The following is a 6,231-nucleotide window of genomic DNA, read 5'->3' on the forward strand; positions in this document are numbered from 1 at the left end:
CCAATGCCTTCAGTGCAGTTTGGAATTCTTCCTTCAATACCATTGATTCTGGATCATACGCTACCTCTTGAAATGGTTGAATATCGACCAATTTTCTTTGGTACAGTGGCTCTGTGTGTTTCTTCCATCTTCTTTTGATGCTTCCTGCGTCATCTAATATTTTCCCTATACAAGACTTCAGTATTGCAACTTGAGACTTGAATTTTTTCTTCAGTTCTTTAGCTTGAGAAATGCTGAGTGTGTTCCTCCCTTTTGGTTTTCTAACCCCAGGTCTTTGCACATTTCATTATAATACTTTACTTTGTCTTCTCGAGCTACCCTTTGAAATCTTCTGTTCAGATCTTTTATTTCATCATTTCTTCCATTTGCTTTAGCTACTCAATCTTCAAGAGCAAGTTTCAGAGTCTATTCCGACATCCATTTTAGTCTTTTCTTTCTTTCCTGGTTTAATGGCTTCTTGCTTTCTTCATGTATAATGTCCTTGACGTCATTCCATAATTCATCTGGTCTTTGGTCATTAGCGTTCAATGCGTCAAATCTATTCTTGAGATGGTCTCTAAATTCAGGTGTGATATACTCAAGGTTGTATTTTGGCTCTCATGGACTTGTTCTAATTTTCTTCAGCTTCAACTTGAATTTGGATATGACCAATTTATGGTCTGTTCAGCAATTGGCCCCTGGCCTTGTTATAACTGATGCTATTGAGCTTCTTCATTATCTCTTTCCACAGATGTAGTTGATTTGATTCCTGTGTATTACATCTGGCGAGGTTCATGTGTACAGCCATCGTTTACATTGCTGAAAAAGGTATTTGTAGTAAAAAAGTCATTGGTCTTGCAAAATTCTAACATGTGATCTCTGGCAGCATTTCTCTTACCAATGCCATATTTTCCAACTACTGATCCTTCTTCTTTATTTCCAGCTTTTCCATTCCAATCGTCAGCAATTGTCAAAGCATCTTAATTGCATATTTGACCAATTTCAGACTGCAGAAGTTGGTAAAAACCTTCAATTTCTTCATCTTTGGGCTTAGTTGTTGGTGCATAAATTTGAGTAACAGTGGTATATGTAAGTATGTGTGTATGTGTTTGTGTATGTAATATCCAAGAGATAACTGTCTGTCAACTGGTCACTTTAGAACTTTTTTCAGTTGTGCTGCTGACCTAGCTGAGAACACATTCATAGCCCAGTTTGAAATTGTCTGTTTAGTAGTTTCTCGTGTGTCCATAACCAAAAAAAAAAAAAATCCCATTGCCATCCAGTCAATTCCAACTCAGTGACCCCATATAGAAAACTTATTTCTTTACTAGAGTTGCAACTATTGGTTTTTTTAATTATTTTTTTCTCTAAAAAGGTATTAGTTAACTTTATTGCTCACTCTGTTCACCACAGTTGACTCTGAATTAAGTTTAGGTCTTTCAAAAACATCAAATCTGTTTTCCTGAGGTATAGTTGTAGCACCATAATGCATTTTCAAAATGCTGCACTGCTGTGTAAACAGCTGCAGAAGTTGTTGTTGTTGTTAGGTGCTGTCAACTCAGTTCCAGCTCATAGCAACCCTATGCACAACAGAACGAAACGCTGCCTGGTCCTGTGCCATCCTCACAATTGTTGTTATGCTTGAGTCCATTGTTGCAGCCACTGTGCCAATCCATCTCATTGGGGGTCTTCCTCTTTTTTGCTGACCCTATACCAAGCATGATGTCCTTCTCCAGGGACTTGTCCTTCATGACAACATGTCCACAGTATGTGAGACTAGTCTCGCCTTCCTTGATTCTAAGGTGCATTCTGGTTGCACTTCTTCCAAGATAGACATGTTCATTCTTTTGACAGTCCACGGTATATTCAATATTCTATGCTAACACAATTCGAAGATGTCAATTCTTCTTCAGTCTTCCTTATTCATCGTCCAGCTTTTGCATGCATATGAGGTGATTAAAAACACCATGGCTTGAATCAGGTGCACCTTAGTCTTCAAGGGAACATCTTCGCTTTTCAACACTTCAAAGAGGTCTTTTGCAGCAGATTTGCCCAATGCAACGCGTCTTTTGATTTCTTGACTGCTGCTTCAATGGGTGTTGATTGTGGATCCAAGTAGAATAAAATTCTCGACAACTTCCATCTTTTCTCTCTTTATCGTGATGTTGCTTATTGGCCCAGTTGTGAAGATTTTTGTTTTATGTTGAGGCTTAACCTATAACTAAGGCTGTGGTCTTTGATCTTCATCAGTAAGTGCTTCAAGTCCTCTTCACTTTCAGCAAGCAATGTTATGTCATTTACATAATGCAGGTGTCCAATCTTGATGTCCTGTTCTTATTTATAGAGTCCAGCTTCTCGGATTGTTTTCTCAGCATACAGATTGAATAGGTATAGCGAAAGGATACGACCCTGATGCACACCTTTCCTGACTTTAAACCACGCAGTATCTCCTTATTCTGTTGGAACAACTGCTTCTTGATCCATATACAGTTTCCTCGTGAGCACAATCAAGTGTTCTGGAATTCCCATTCTTCGCAATGTCGTCCATAATTTGTTATGATCCACACAGTCAAATGCCTTTTCATAGTCAATAAAACACAGGTAAACATCTTTCTGGTATTCTCTGCTTTCAGCCAGGATCTATCTGACATCAGCAATGATAACCCTGGTACCACATTCTCTTCTGAACCTGACTTGAATTTTGGCAGTTCCCAGTTGATATACTGCTACAGCCACTTTTGGATGATCTTCAGCAAAATTTTACTTGCATGTGATATTCATGATATTGTTTGATAATTTCTGTGTTCAGTTGGATCACCTTTCTTGGGAATAAGCATTATGGATCTCTTCCAGTTGGTTGGATAGGTAACTGTCTTCAAAAATTTTTGACATAGACAAGTGAGCACCTCCAGCGCTACATCCATTTGTTGAAACATCTCAATTGATACTCCGTGAATTCCTGGAGCCTTATTTTTCGACAGTGCCTTCAGTGCAGCTTAGACTTCTTTCTTCAGTACTGTCCGTTCCTGATCAGATGCTACCTCTTGAAATGATTGAATGTTGACAAATTCTTTTTGGTGAAATGACTCTGTGTATTCCTTCCATCTTCCCTTGATTCTTCCTGAGTCATTTAATATTTTCCCTGTAGAATCCTTCACTATTGCAACTCAGGGCTTTAATTTTTTCAGTTCTTTCAACTTGAGAAATGCCAAGTGTATTCTTTCCTTTTGGTTTTCTATCTCCAGGTCTTTACACATGTCGTAATACTTTACTTTGTTTTCTTCAGTCGCCCTTTGAAACCTTCTATTCAACTCTTTCAGTTCATCATTTCTTCCTTTTGCTTTAGCTACTCCATGTTCAAGACCAAGGTTTAGAGTCTCCTCTCACATCAGTTTTGGTCTTTTCATTCTTTCCTGTCTTTTTAATGACCCTTTGCTTTCTTCATGTATGATGTCCTTGATGTCATTCCACCACTCATCTGGTCTTCTGTCATTAGCGTTTAATGTGTCAAATCTATTCTTGAGATGGTCTCTAAATTCAGATGGGATATAGTCAAGGTTGTACTTTGGCTCTCATAGACTTGTTCTAATTTTCTGAAGCGTCATTTTCAGCTTGCATACGAGCAATTGATTGTCTGTTCAGCAGTTGGCCCCTGGCCTTGTTCTGACTGATGATATTGAGCTTTTCCATCATCTGTTTCCACAGATACAGTCGATTTGATTCCTGCGTATTCCATCTGGTGATGTCTACGTGTATAGCCACGGTTCTGTTGTTGAAAGAAGGTGTTTGCAATGAAGAAGTCATTGGTCTTCCAAAAGTCTATCATGTGATCTCCAGCATCGTTTCTATCACAAAGGCTATATTTCCCAACTACTGATTCTTCTTTGTTTCCAACTTTCACATTCCATTCATCAGAAACTATCAATGCATCCTGATTGCATATTTGATCAATTTCAGACTGCAGAAGTTGGTAGAAATCTTCAGTTTCTTCATCTTTGGCCTTAGTGGTTGGTGCATAAATTTGAAAAATAGTTGTATTAACTGGTCTTGTTTGTAGGCCTATGAATATTATCCTATCACTGACAGCATTGTACTTGAGGATGGATCCTTGAAATGTTCTTTATGATGATGAATGCAATGCCATTCCTCTTCAATTTGTCATTCCTGGCGTAGTAGACCGCATGTTTTTCAGATTCAAAATGGCCAATACCAGTCCATTTCAGCTCACTAATGCCTAGTATATCTATGTTTATGAGTTCCATTTTTGATGATTTCCAGTTTTCCTAGAGTCACACTTCGTCTATTCCAGGTTCTGATTATTAATGGATGTTTGCAGCTGTTTCTTCTGATTTTGAGTTGTGCCACATCAACAAATGAAGTTCCTGAAAGCTCAACTCTATCCCTGTCATTAAGGTCGACTCTACTTTGAGGAGGCAGCTTTTTCCCAGTCATCTTTCGTATGCCTTCCAACCTGGGGGCTCATCTTCTGGCACTATGTCAGACAGTGTTCCACTGCTATTCATAAGGTTTTCACTGGCTAATTCATTTCAAAAGTAGACCGCCAGGTCCTTCTTCCTAGTCTGTCTTAGTCTGGAAGCTCAGGTGAAATGTGTCTGCCATGAGTGACCCTGCTGGTATTTTAATAAACGTGGCATAGCTTCCAGCATCACAGCGACACACAAGCCCCCATTGTATGATAAACTGACAGACACATGGGCGAAGCTTCACAAGAGGCATTTCAAAAAACATTTGACCAATGGCTGCACCATCGTGTGTCATAGCAGACTAGTCCAAGGGATTTAGCATCAGGAAGTTATAAGTTATATCTTCGTCTCTTACCAGCTGTGATACTTTTATCAAGTTATATGGCCTTACTAAACATCAATAACATTGTCTCCAACATATGGCCATTATAAGGATAAGATGAAATAATATACCTAATGTTTCTGGGCATGAAGTAGACACGCAATAAATGGTAGGTACAAAAATATGTGACCTTTCTCAATGACCACTTTAAAAGGGATGGTACTCATGGAGAAATGTGTGGTTTGTGATTTTGTCCAAAATCAGCCATATTGCTTTAAAATCATGAGGATGATAATAGTCGTCTTTCCAAATTTAATTAATCCATTTCAAGTTTTATTTGGAAAGGAGTCCTGAGATAACCTGGGAGTATGAAATGGCAGCATGACCGTCAGGAGATAAGCATAGGATTATAGGAGCACAGATTTTTGTTGACTGATTAAGGATATTTAAAAAGAAAAGTTAAAAAATGCACAGGTCATTGATTCCGCAGCATTATCCAGAAGACACCCGACCTAGCTGATAGGATGCCTGCTTGCTGGGCCTAGAATTCACAACCCAGTAAAATTCTCCCTTAACTCTGTGCCCCCAGCCTCTGTACTTACGAAAACTCTTAATCATACTATTTTCTGCAGTAGAATCAGCCTCTCTTAGTGGATGGAGGCTGTGCTGATCAGCTAGATTCTAATTAGTAATCTGATTAGTAATTATAATTCTTATTATAATTTTTCTATTTACTCATCCCACCAAGTGTACACTGAGTCAGGTTGGTTCCAGGGGATCTAGACAGCTCAATTCACAGACTGCAGAGCATGGAGCCAAGAGTCATCTAATGTCTGAGAGAAATTGAAACCAAAAACTAGGTAGATGGTCCAAGTGAGACATCCATCCATCCAAAGGCATTAAGGAGGACCCGTGACAGACATGGGGATACTAGACCTAATTAAGAGGAAAGGTCCTGGGTAGTAAATAGGAAAGTGTATAGTGCCAGTTCAGACATAGTCGGACTTAGAAATTAGTCCCTTGTGAATTTGTTAGGATGAGTCAACTCTCTAGAGAGTGAATTTTCCTGAGTAAATTGGTAAAATTGAATTTTGGATTCACTTAATTAAAAGCCTGTAGACTATAGGAGTTTCAGCAAGATGACACTAAGACTCTCTGAGGGCAGGGACTGTGTCTCATTCGCCTTTGTGTCCAAGTGTGGAGCAGAGAGACTGGCACATCATAGGTGGTCAACAAGTTTCACTGGAAGAATGAGTTTATGAAATCACATTCAAGGCCCTGTCTGAACCAAACTGCTGAAATTTACATCAGAAAAGCCCAGACTCCTTGCAGCATTTTTCTTTGATGATGTCTGAAAAACTGCTTCAATATTAAGCAGGAAAGAAGTAGGGTTTCATTCTTCTTGACTTTCCTCTCATTCTCGTTTTCTCTCAGCCCAGGGAAATC

Source organism: Loxodonta africana, chromosome 2, assembly GCF_030014295.1.
Source record: "Loxodonta africana isolate mLoxAfr1 chromosome 2, mLoxAfr1.hap2, whole genome shotgun sequence".
Taxonomy (NCBI): Eukaryota; Metazoa; Chordata; class Mammalia; order Proboscidea; family Elephantidae; genus Loxodonta; species Loxodonta africana.